This window comes from Zalophus californianus, chromosome 10 (genome assembly GCF_009762305.2).
Source record: "Zalophus californianus isolate mZalCal1 chromosome 10, mZalCal1.pri.v2, whole genome shotgun sequence".
NCBI lineage: Eukaryota > Metazoa > Chordata > Mammalia > Carnivora > Otariidae > Zalophus > Zalophus californianus.
In genome coordinates this window covers 6,560,105-6,573,001 of record NC_045604.1, presented here as the reverse complement: position 1 = coordinate 6,573,001, position 12,897 = coordinate 6,560,105, and the positions used below count along the sequence as shown (strand labels likewise).

The 12,897-nt window shown below is 44.9% G+C and overlaps 1 protein-coding gene across 10 annotated transcripts in view; it reads right to left on the bottom strand.

The window, feature by feature from the left end:
* The window catches only part of LOC113931924 (nitric oxide synthase 1 adaptor protein), a 277,773-nt gene that overhangs the window by 226,347 nt on the left and 38,529 nt on the right, over positions 1-12,897 (bottom strand). Inside the window, exon 1 of one of the 10 annotated variants that reach the window (XM_027610135.2) lies at positions 9,564-9,683. The exons of the other annotated variants lie outside the window; for them this stretch is intronic. The gene's annotated coding sequence lies outside the window, so the exon portion shown is untranslated. Of the gene's footprint in view, positions 1-9,563; positions 9,684-12,897 lie in introns of those variants that run through there. 10 annotated transcript variants of the gene reach the window in all.

The following is a 12,897-nucleotide window of genomic DNA, read 5'->3' as shown; positions in this document are numbered from 1 at the left end:
GCAAATCAATAGCATTGCAGAAATGCAGAGGGACAGACAAATGGCTCTGCGGGGGTAGCAGGAGTGGCCCAGAATTTGAATGTACAGATCAGCGGGGCTGAGAGGCTGAAATTGACCAAGAGGAGAGAGAAGGATAGAAAATGTGGGGAGGCGGCCCCGCCACAGGAGGCTCTTACAAGTGCAAACCGTGCTGTGCCTCCTAATCGGGCGCAGGCAGGTGGGGGGAGCATCCATACAGGACAAAGTCAGAGAAACGAAGGAAGACGGTGCTCCAACTTTCAGCTCCCACCTGTATCACCAGAACCAAGGCCCCTGAGGACTCAGAATAGGACAGAGACTCAGAGGCCAAGTCCCAAGATGACCAGAATCTCAGAATCCTTGTACACTTTCCCATGAGTCACCCATTCCCCCACAGAAGCTCAGAGCTGCTGCCCTGTGGCCCGCACCCTGGTTGGCCTGATGCAATCGCCTCTTCCAAAAGTCCCAAAGCGTGTCATCATGCCAGAAAGGCCAAGAGGCACTTCTCTGTCTCCTCAAAGGCGGCTCCCTTCACGCCAGCTGAGAAGCAGTTAAAGATAAAGACACGAAACACAACCCTCTTACTCTGGTTCTTCCACCAACTGGTCTCCTGAAGTTTGGCAAGCCACCTGACATCACATTTCCTACCAGGAAAAGATAAGTCATTTACCCACCTCTGCAGCATGGGAGGGGGGAGGAAATGTATCCAGAAGGCAGTGGGAAAATAAGCACGCAAGCCCAGCGTGTCATACCAGGAAAACAGAATCTGAGGTTCTAGTTTGACATTTTCTTTTCAAAATCTGCTGTTGATTCTGCTTTGCGATAGGATATAGTAACTTACAAGACTGAAGCTCCATAAGGAGAAGGACACGATCTTGCGTTTCTTTTTGTATCCAGCCCAGAATTAGAAGAGGTTAGACAAAGGAGTAAGGGGGTGAGGACAGAGGGATCATGAGCCCAGATTTCTATAATTAAATACTTGGTTGAATCAAAACCATAATTTTTTAAAATATTAAGTGAAGGATCCCCATCTGGTTGGCTTTGCACGAGCTATTTTCCAGCCCCGAAATCCCTTCTTCTCCATTAAATCTCTTCAAATTCCACCATCTTCAAGATGCAGGGCAATCTCATTTTCTTCCCTACACAACATTCTCCAGCCCCTCCAGCCCACAGCAGAATGTCCACCTCTGAATATCTGGAGCATTTGTTGGGACCAATCTGGATAGGACTAACCTGGGTTGTTTTAACGTTTTCCCTTGCTCATATAACAGTTTTCACTAGATTCCCCAAAATCTTAGGATCCTAGATTGCATTATGTACCTAAATCATACCCCCTACAACACTTGATCACATATACACAGGGAGGCGAATATAGAAGGTTTTGAATTTAAAAAGTGTCTGGAGTTCCCACTTCACCCAAAAGTCAATTCACAATATTCCATTGCCTGGACCAATTTAAGTGACACGGACGAATCAAAGGACATGCCGTCCACCACATGCACCAAGTTCATTTAGGACGAGGCCTTTGGTGTTCTAGAAAGCAGGTCTGTTCGTCACTGCTGCTCTTGAAATTCAGTTACCCTTCCCTGAGTCTCCACAAAGGTCAGAAGTGTCCCAGCCATCCTCATGCTTTAAGGCAGATCCCCAGATGGTAACAGTAATTGCCAAGTTACAAAGCAAACTTGGGTCTGCCCCCTCCCTGCGCAGACCTGGCTGTCCCCCTGGGAGATATCAAAGGCTTCCGCTTCTCGGAGTCCGAAGTAAATGCCAGTTCTGCAGCTAGAACAGGTGTCCCCCTCTCAAGATCACATCCACAAATTCAGGACATTTGTACCAACTGTTCCTGTCCTCCAGTACTGGACATCTTCCAGAATGAGAAAGAAATTCATCTTCCCACGATTCCAAGAGCCTGTCTCCCCCCGCCCCCTTGCAATCTATAAAAGTTAAAAGGCTTTGCAGATACTCAGCATGCACACTGTCCTTGAGGAGCCTGCAGCCCGACATGATCCAACCAGTCCTTCCTCCATCCCCTAGCCAGCTGCCGTGACCACGCAGGACAGAAAAACGCGAAGATGCCACACCAATCTCCGAAGCACCAAGAGGATGCATAAAGGACAGCCATGTGCTTCAGCAAGACAAAGTGCTAAGGTCACTGCCGCGATGAGGTTCTGTGTACGAAACGCAGTAGCAGCGCAAAAGGCCAAAACCTAAGTCAAGCGGGTCGGGTCAGACGTCTGCACTGCAGAATCACAGCTTGAAGGATGAATAGTGCTTGTCCCATGGAAACAGTGGAAAGCCGTTCCTGACGGGGGCACCAGCACGCACACACACAGTCTGCATGGCCCAGGGGCTCTGCATGCCCTTGAACCCCAAGACAGAGGGATTGGCACCAACTTTGTTCAGATTTACATGGCAGCTTCGTGGAGGATGGACCGGAGCGGGGCAAGAGAGCAGACCAGCAAGAGAATCAGGGCAGGATGAGGGGGTACCCGAGAGGCAGCAGGGACAGGTCTGGGAAACTCAGATGTGGCCATTAGGGAGGGAGGGCAGGAGGGCGGCCGATCCAGGAGGATTTTCAGGATCCCTCTAATCGAATGCATCTTCACCGTTGACCCTCTCCCCACGCCCTCCCCTCACGCCACTACAGCTTTGTTTTGAGATACATTATCCATTATACCTGCGCTCGCTCGAACTCACTCAGATTTGTGTAATTGAGCACAAATGTAGTATTGATGGCGGTGTCAGCTGCATTTTATCCCGTCTAATTCCTACGGTGTCCTTCGGAGCGGAATTCGTTTTCTCTCCCTTTCAGAATACATTTCAGTTTTGTGACAATGTCTTCTCTTCCTTCCTCCCTGCCCGGCTCACTTTGCATACAGTTTGTGGGGGCAGGAACTAGATCGGCTTCTATGTTCTACTTCATGCCAAGTAGGTTCTTGGCACTCGGTGAATGCTGGTTACTTCTACCAACCTCAGAAATAATAACAACAATCTATAAATACCTTGGCTTCCCGCAGTTAAGAGGAATTAACCACACTGCAATTAAGGAAAGGCTGGAGAAAACATTTAGTTAGCAACTTCTCAATGCAGACAATGAGATTAAGGCAATAAATTCCAGTTCCAACATATCTCTTTGGTGGAGTTCTATATAATAGTCCAATAAAATGTGAAAGACCACCCAATGCCACAGCAGAATGCTAACAACATATGAGTCACCCGACGGCTAACACTGAACAGATTAATCTATCACATAAGAGAATAATAAACATAAATAATTTATACTGCTGTCAGATTATAAAAAGGAGAGATTGTTCTAAAATCTCACTCACATAAAATATCACTTTTAGAACAATCGAACAAGATAGCATGACCTCATTTATAGATTTTAGGGAAAACTATAAATAGTCTCTGGGTTCAGACACAATGGTAACCAAGAAGTGTATGAAATCTACTAGAGTTGGTTCTATCGAGAATAGATTAAGACAGGTAAGGGATCAACTATTTGATGGGATTGAAAAGTCTCCTGTGGCGAGTTCGGGAAGTATAACCAAATGCTAAGTGTCTAATAAAACGATGACTTGCCTTTGCTGTTAAAGAGTTTAATTCAAAATGTCTAAGCTTAAACACCGAGAACATAGACAAATTCAGTGGACTCACATAACAAGCCCACACCTGGAGAGTATTTTAGGCAACTGGCTGCCAGAAAGTGAACACAGATAGAACCAAAGCAATGGACCCAGAAATCCCAGGCAATGTGTGACATCATGACATTCCATCAGTACTATCGCTGGATCTCGCAGACACCAAAGTTTCAGTTGGGTGCCAAGAGATCACAAAGGACAAGACAAAACACCGAGCAAACAAGGAAATCCGGGCACAAAGATCTCTGGTTTCAGAAGGCAGATCTCTGCCCCATCATGGCACTCAGAGCACTGGGTATACGGAGGGTAAGTGGGGTAAACTGAAGGGGCCTGGAGCCCAGGAGAGGCCGCTTACAGCCCACAGGGCTGAGGGAACCAATATGGAGACACGGGAATTAGGTCTTCATCAGCATATTTTACATTAATGTCAGTTTCAGAACACATTTACCACCACTTTCCATATTATTTAATGAGCTGAGATTGCAGTGAACATTTATTAAGTGCTATTATTAAATCACAGTCATCCCATTATTCCCATGATCTCACATCATCAGGTAATTCTGTCCGAAGGTAATGCTCCACGTTCCACCACACCTGAAGCTCAGGCAGGAATCTAGGGTTTTTCCTTGACTGACTACTCCTCTCTACACCAAAGCCATTTCTCCTTTGATCTGACCAAGTTGGAGAGAAAATGATCGTACACGGTAGCACTGCTTTGCATCCATGTACCGAATCTCCCCAGATACAGATATAAATCTCCTATCATGAGTTCCCATGGACCCCCTTGTTGGGGGAGGCATATGTGACTTGCACCCTCTCCAAATGCTTCACCTCCCAAAGTCTGAGGACGCCCTCACTTTCTGCTTGAAGGAGTACTGTTTGATGTAATACACCCAGTACTTGGCTGAGTCAGGTAGCCCATGACCTCCTCCCCTCCCAGGGACTCGGTCTTGACATTTCCCACCACCCTCCACCATGAGAAGGTTTTGGCACACCTTTTCATGCACATCCTGTGGTCAGTGGGTCTAGGACACACACACATGCCACTGCCACCAAACTAAATTTCTCGATAACCACAAAGGACTACATTATGCGGCTTACAGTTCTCAAAGTACTTTCACCCATGATTTTATTGGATCCTGCTAATAATCCCTTAGCACAAGCAGACAGTGTTGTTAGCTCTATTCCACAGGGGAGAAGCCTGGAGAAACACAGACCCCTGCCCAAAGTTTCATAGCAGGTGCAGGGACAGAAAGGCAGAGCTGCTGACCCCCCGTCTGGTGCTCTTTCTGCCTCTAAATCACAATCAAGACAAAAAAAAAAAAAAAAAAGATGCCACCGGATAACCCTGGAGCCCAGAGAATACTCCAAGGGGCCTATAAAAAAGGCTGTTTCTGCTGAGCTTGGACAGCAACTAAATCAAATCACCTCTGAACACTTTCCAACCTCCCAGGGAAATGTCCCTGCAAGGACATTGTACTTTGGGTCTGCCTGTTTACCAATCTAAATGAGAAGACTCTTTCCATGGGAAATCGCAAACTTAACTGTTCCTGACCCATCTATCTCAACCGCTAATATAATGAAGACACTTAGAGCTCTGTGTTCCCCCGTCTGTCCTGTCACTTGTCATGGAATCAGCTCTAATGAAATCCTTTGCTTATATAGCTGCTCCCCACTGAATCGAGAGATCCCAAGACCAAAGCCCTCATGAATCCCCACACCTAGCAGCTAGTATGAACAGACATCCAAGTGTTCAAATACAAAATGTTCCCTAAGTCCTGAAGAGACACCCTTCCCACTACATTCACTGACCCACACCCATAGAAATCTAAGGGAAACTCCTCTTTCTGCTTCACTCACAACCAAGTCTTTTTCCAAATCCATTCCCCTAAGTCTCAGTTTTCTCTTTCCTGTAGAAAGATGGAGAAGGACTACATTTGTAGATGCTAAAAACCTGGTCTATCAGACCTACTTGAGCCCAGTGAAAAAAATTTTAATCTGCTAGGCCTTGGGTCAGATCTGAGAATCTCTATTGTTTTGTAATTCCCCATGTGATTCTGATGCTCAGCCTCAACCAATAGCTATCAAGGCACATAGTAGGCGCTATACAAGGTGCTGGTTTTACTTTAATAAAACCAACGTGGCACCTGCCTGTGAAGCCAACTTACAGAGCCCAGTTTTAAGATTTGGGACTAGACTATCCCTGCAAGGTCCCATTCTGCTCAATAGAGAGCGAGCCTCTGGAAAGGTCTGTTCCCTGCCTTGGATGTTGTACCCTGATGTAAACCACAGCAGAGATGGCCTAATGCACTCGATTCTGTTCCTCCTATTCTTGGGAGGTGACAAAAACAGGGCTTTTAGCAAGGGCCATGTGGATATTGCCTGAGAAATAGAGCAGAGCAGGTGAACACTCACCACCTGTAACCCAAAGCTGATAAACAGCTCTCCAATGGTAACAGAAAGTATCTACTAGATGTAAAGCACCACAGTCAATTCCGTAGGAGAAATAAAAACTCGTGCAATACCTCGGTGTTACTGAGCATTGTGGCCTCAAAAGTTAGGAAAACCTGGGTTTAAATCCCAGCTCTGCCTCTTACAGGCTAAGAGAACCTGGACCAGTCACTCAACCTCTGCACTTTTGTTTTTCTGATCTACAAAGTGGAGAAAATGCCACCTTCCTTCTAGGGTTATTTTTATTGCCAATATCAGAAATAGCTGCAGGCTCCTAGAACAGCTCAATCAACGGTCTACACTGCCAGACTAAATCCGGTGCTAAGATGTAGGAAGTTTAGCACAGCATCTCCGCTACTGAAAGGCTTATATGCCACAACTCAGCTGACAAGTGTATTCCTGATGGCGGGAGAGGTTCCTAACCTCAAGGGACTCAATTCAGATGGGAAAAGTTAATACACACAAAACAAACCAGAGACTGTACGTGCATGACATGGTTTAGAGAGTTTGTGATGCAGCTGAACACAACACCTCCGTCAGGGCAAGAGAAACGGAGCAAGACTCAGCAGGGCTCTGGTGGCTAAAGAAGATTTGGATTTATTCATTTTGCAACACCCCGGGAGTGCCTGCTGTGGGCCCAGCACAGGCTTCCAAGAGATAGAACAGTTTAATGACATGGGATCACCCGCCTCAAGGCGCTCACAGCCTCATGAAGACGGGCATTCACATCGGGAAGAGTTCTCCAAGGACTGTACGAGCTGCTCACGAAGCCGAGATCAGGGGCAGCTTCCGGGGATGGAGCCTTTGAGCTGAGCCCTAGGAGGACAACTGGATAACCAAAAGTGGTAAAGGAGGACATTTCAGGCAGGGAAAGCAGGAGACAGAGGTAGGAAAGCATAATGGTATGTTTGTGGCAATGACAGGACACTGAGCGGGCAAGTGAGTGGTAATAGCCGACTGAAAAGAACAAAAATGAAGTCAGATGACAAAGAGCCCAGCTTATTCAATTAGAGGGAGGAGACCCAGAGAAAGTTATAGAATGACCCATGGCAGATGTGCTGTGGGCCAAACGGGAGCGTGGAATTCTAAGAGACCAAGCACAGAGGCTAGAATGGTCCGATTCCATGCCGAGCCTCCCTAAACGGGAGCTGCGAGCTGGTATGCACACACAGACAACCACAAACACAAAGGGTTGAAAAGCTTAGATGGGGACCCAAAACACCTGGCCATGAGCTGCGGGAACATCCACAAATACCAGAACGTTTAGCACCTTCAAGTCCTCGTGCATCCCTGTGTGCAGATTAAAGCCTAAAAAAATTGAGCCAGGGGTTGGGGTTATCGGAGCCAAAGGAGACTCTTCTGGGGCAAGAATCAATGGCTTCGTCAGGACCCATCCCTAGGTGACTCAACAGCCATCCCGCCAAAGTAATCAGCTGACCGGGAAGTCCCAGGCTGACCTCACCAACCAGCAGCTGATCCCTGGTGGCTCAAGAATCTCGAATAATAAAAGGAAACAGGTTGAATGTGGAACAAATTTTTCCCTATTAGTACAATTCGTATGCTACATTGCATCAGGGAAGTTACACTGTAAATAGCATATACTCCTATCTCTTTGGAAATGAAAGAAAAAGATAAAACAGGAAAATCTACCACCTTTAAAGAAAGATTACAGATAAACTTCAGTTCAGAATACAAATTTTTTTTGAGGACTCTTCATTCAGGAATATTGGATCATGTTGAAGAAAATGATCAGTATTTAAAATACCACTGAATAGGGGCGCCTGGGTGGCTCAGTCAGTTAAGCGTCTGCCTTTGGCTCAGGTCCTGATCCCAGGGGCCTGGGATAGAGTCCCACATCAGGCTCCCTGCTCATGGGGTAGTCTGCTTCTCCCTCTCCCTCTGCCCTTCCCCCCTGCTTGTAGTCTCTCTCTCTCGCTCTCTCAAATAAAAATCTTTAAATAAAAAAATAAAATACCACTGAATATTTCATTCTAATACGATGAACTTTTTGTAACTAAGCACAAGGAATGAATACTCCGTGATCAGAATGGAACCACAGGATTATAGATTGTTGACTGAACTAAAATCAAACAATTCAACTGAATATGTGCCCAAAAGACAATGCAAAATACAAGTACCTAAAAACCCCAGGTGTATATGGAAATGAAGTATATAGAGACAATATTACCATTCCGTGGTAGGGGGAGATTTACTTAATAGTGCTGGCGGGCACCTGGGTGGCTCAGTCATTAAGCATCTGCCTTTGGCTCAGGTCATGATCCCAGGGTCCTGGAATCAAGCCCTGCATCCGGCTCCCTGCTCAGCGGGAAGCCTGCTTCTCCCTCTCCCACTCCCCCTGCTTGTGTTCCCTCTCTCACTGTGTCTCTATCTGTGTCAAATAAATAAATAATTAATTTAAAAAAAATAGTTCTGGGACTACCAAATGCATTTAGAAAAACATAAAATCAGATCTATACTTCATCCTGTATACTAGGACAACAAATGAGAGATCTAAATTAAATTTTAAGAAAAAAATAAAAAACCATCCAAGTACTACAAGAAAACATGGGTGAATTTCTTTACATCTGACACATGAGAAAAATCTTACTGTGCTTCAAAATCCAGGAGCATTAAAATAAAAGATAAATTTAACTATATAAAAGCATACGAACTACATGAAAGCATGGCAGAAACAAAAAAGTTCTGTAGGTAACCATTAATTTTTTTCACTGTATTATTATAGTTACATAGAGGCTTGTCCTTCTTCTTAGAACATTTATCTAAGTATTTAGTGAGAAAGTGTTATAATTTCTACAACTGACTTTCAAATGGAACAGAACTGTGTATATAAGATATAATAAATATGACAAAATTATTAAAAATTGGTGAACCTAGGTAGAGTTTAGAAGTTCATTGTACTGTTCTTTCAACTTTTTAATTTTTGAAACACACAAAGCTTGATGTGATTGGGTGGAGGTGAGAGGCATGGAACACCATCAACAGAGTCAAAAGACAAATGACAAAGTAGAAGAAATATTTGCAACAGATCACAAAGGACTCGTGTCCCTAAGAGGCAATGAGCTTCTAAATTTTAGGAAAAAGACCAAAACTGATAGAAAAAATGGCAGAAGATATGAACAGCTTACTGCAAATAAATGCCAGTGGCCCTTACATAAATTAAAGGATGTTCAATCTCACTCAAAATAAATGCAAGTTAGGAGCACCTGGGTGGCTCAATCAGTTAAGCATCTGGCTCCTGATTTCAGCTCAAGTCATGATCTCAGGGTCTTGGGATAGGGCCCCACAGGCTCTGTACTCAGCAGGGAGTCTGCTTGAGGATTCTCTCTCCCTCTTCCCTCTGCCCCTCCCCCCCCGCTCTTGTTCTCAAATAAATAAATCTTAAAAAAAATAAATAAATTCAAGTTAAAGCTATACAATGATACAATTTCTCACCTACAAGATTAGCAAAAATCCATGCTTGAGGGCACCTGGGTGGCTCAGTCGTTAAGTGTCTGCCTTCGGCTCAGGTCATGATCCCAGGGTCCTGGGATCGGGCCCCGCATCTATGAAAACCGGTCTCCTTGAGGGGGACGCTGCTTCTAGAACTGGGTCAGGAAATGCACAGATCAGCCCAGGAGTTCTCAGCGTATCACAAAGCAGGGAGGCCATAAAAACTAATGGGAAACAATATTTTTTCAAGCGAATGGGGTCATGTCAAAAGGACCAAGAGCCAACCTAGAGAGTCATCACTATCAAAATAGGAGACAACAGGAGCATCGAAATGAATAATGACTGCAAAACTACTGAAGCACATGGAATAGATCATTATCGAGGTGTTCGTGATTCTCCAAAAATTCCAGAGTGTGGGACATTCTACCAGACAACTGAACCAGTTTCTTCAAAGTCACAGGAGGTTAAAGAAAGGAGGCGGGGGGGGGGGGTCCACTCTAGATAATAGCCCAGAGTCTTAACCACCCTGTGCAATGCATGTACTGTATTTGGATCCTTATCCCAACAAAGTATAAAAAGACATCTGAAGATAACTAGGGAAATTTAAAGGACTATGTACAAGGATTTTGTTGCTAATTTTCAAAGGTGTGTAAGGACAGTCCCCCTTTTTATGGAGATTCATATTCTAGGATATAGTGGGGAAACAGGATCTCATGACTTACATTAAAATACTTCAACAAAATAAGGGAACATGTTATAGATAAAGCAAATGTGGCAAAACCTTAAAGACAATTCAATCTAGGAGATGAGTATTCAAAGGTTCATTACATTACCCACTCTAGTTCTGTGTATAATTTTTTTGTAATAAAATTTCTTAAAAGAGACTTCCCAAAGACCTACTACTGCATACACAGCACAATAGGACCTTGGATTCTGGAGGGCTCACTATTCTCCCCAATAATTCAAGATTTATGGACAATCTGTATGGAATAAAAATTAAAACAGTTAATTCTCTTTTTATTTTTTTTTTATTTGAAACAGAGAGAGAGGGAGAGAGAGAGCACAAGAGGGGGTAGGGTGAGAGGGAGAAGCAGACTCCCTGCCAAGCAGGGAGCCTGATGCGGGACTCGATCCCAGGACTCCGGGATCATGACCTGAGCTGAAGGCAGTCGCTTAACCAACTGAGCCACCCAGGCGCCCTAATTCTCATTTTCTTATAGGCCCACCAGATAGTTTATAGTTTCTAGCATTAGGATTTCTAAACACTGATAACTGAAAGCATGCTTCCTGGACATTTATTCCATCATCAGAAAACAATTTTAACTTAACAGATTAATGTCCTGCTTTATATCGTCTTCGTTTTCCTAATTATTATACAAGGGAAAACCAACAGTGAATAATTTTATAATATTCAATCAGACTTAAATATACTTTAAAAAAAACATACTTTGAAATTGCTTTGCAAAGTGACAAAGTCATTGGTAATTATGGTAATCACTAATTTATCTGTTGATAAGATTCCAGCTTTCAAATACAAGCTTATCTTAAAATAGAGGTTCACCTACATTATAAAGTGTTTGTTTCAAACGGTCCTGTTTAGAAATGGGTTATTCCACCGTAACTACAAACACTGAATTATTGCTTTATGTCTCTCACGTGGGGACATTATCTGAACAACTACCCCACATCCCTAAACAGGAGAGGGTTCTACATCCCCAGAAGGTCCAGACAATGGTAGAAGACTCCTTAAGAATAAAAATTACTTTCACTGTTATTTTCATTGTTTATAGTAGATACACTTAATATATGGCAGACACAGTGCTAAACACCTCATAACCTCCAGTTTACAAACGCACCCACTGAGACGCTCAGATTTTTCACCGGGTCACACGGCTCATAAAGGGCTAAGCCAGTGTCCTCCAGAGTCCTCCTCTGTCAAAGGGAGGAGGCGCACTTGTCACTACCAGCTGTGAGATTCGGAGCGAGTCACTTGGCCTCAGTTTCCCCAGCGGCAATATGAGGAAGCTGGACTAAGGACTCCCCCAAACTCTGAACAGATCAGTCTACTCCTTTCAAAGGCAGTCTTTCAAATGGAAAAAATCCTGAAGTCCCAAGTCCTTTAGCAGAAAGGCCTCTCACTATGCCCCAATCCCGATGGGGCTCTGCACGGATCCTTCGGCATAGCTCCTCGGGGGAGTTCTGCCCTGGAGTTGCGGGTCAGTGGGAAACCCGTATCCAAGAGAGGAACATGGGGATCAGAGAGCACAGGCACCAACATTTCTGCCAGAGTCTGGAGTGACAGGCAGACTGCTGAGGAATGCAGCAGGCAGATCAAGGCACAAAGGCACGTGGGTCTACATGGAGAATGTGGAGAAGCGCCTGTTAAAAGGTATGGGTGTCGGGGGGCGGCAGGCGGGGGGAGAATGCAGCGGCAGGATCTGAAAGGATTCTTTCCTCATCTCCCGCACCAGATCCCCGATTCTTTCCTTGTTTTCCCATCCATCAACAAGCTTAACAACTGCACAAATGTCCATCGTCTGAATGAACTGTCACTTGCAGAACATATTCCTCAGTTATGAGTCCTTAAGCTGTCCTTCCACCTTTCACTATTAGAAAACTGAGCTGAAAAAATCATGCACAAAATTCCTTCTATTTCTTTAGGATAGATCCCCAGAAGCAGGAATTATTTGGTGAAAGGGTAGAAAAATGTTCAAGTATCTACATATATGTCCACATACACACATAGGTGTACACATAAAAAATCAAATTTCATTCTTAAAGATTTTAGAGACAGAGAGCATGCAGGGGGGAGGGGTAGAGGGAAGGGAGAAACCCAAGCAGACTCCGCAGTGAGCCCAATGCAGGGCTCAATCTCACCACCCTGAGACATTGACCCAAGCTGAAACCAAGAGCTGGACACTTAAGCGACTGAGCCACCCAGGAGCCCCAAAAATCAAATTGCTTTCTTCAGGTTGTACTAATTTATGCTCCCACCAGCAGCAGAGGAGACATCCTATTACTCATGGAATAGGTTCACACTGGTCCCTCTGGCCATACACCGGCTATTAGCATCCCCACTGCCTCCCCTACACCGTTTCCTGCCCAACAGGCCAAGGACCCCTGGTATGTTTCCCTCTCCACGTCTTCGGAGGGCAATTCTAGGCAATCCCAAATGCCTCCGCAAACCCCTCACCAACAAGAATACCTTCTCCACCCTCCCACACTCGCAAAGATGGAAATTCCTTAGCCCTGGCTGCTAAGTGCTCCAGAACCCACGAGAAAAAGCTCCCTCTGCAGAACGGAGCAGGGAGACTCACGTGATTCTGTGTGTGTGGGT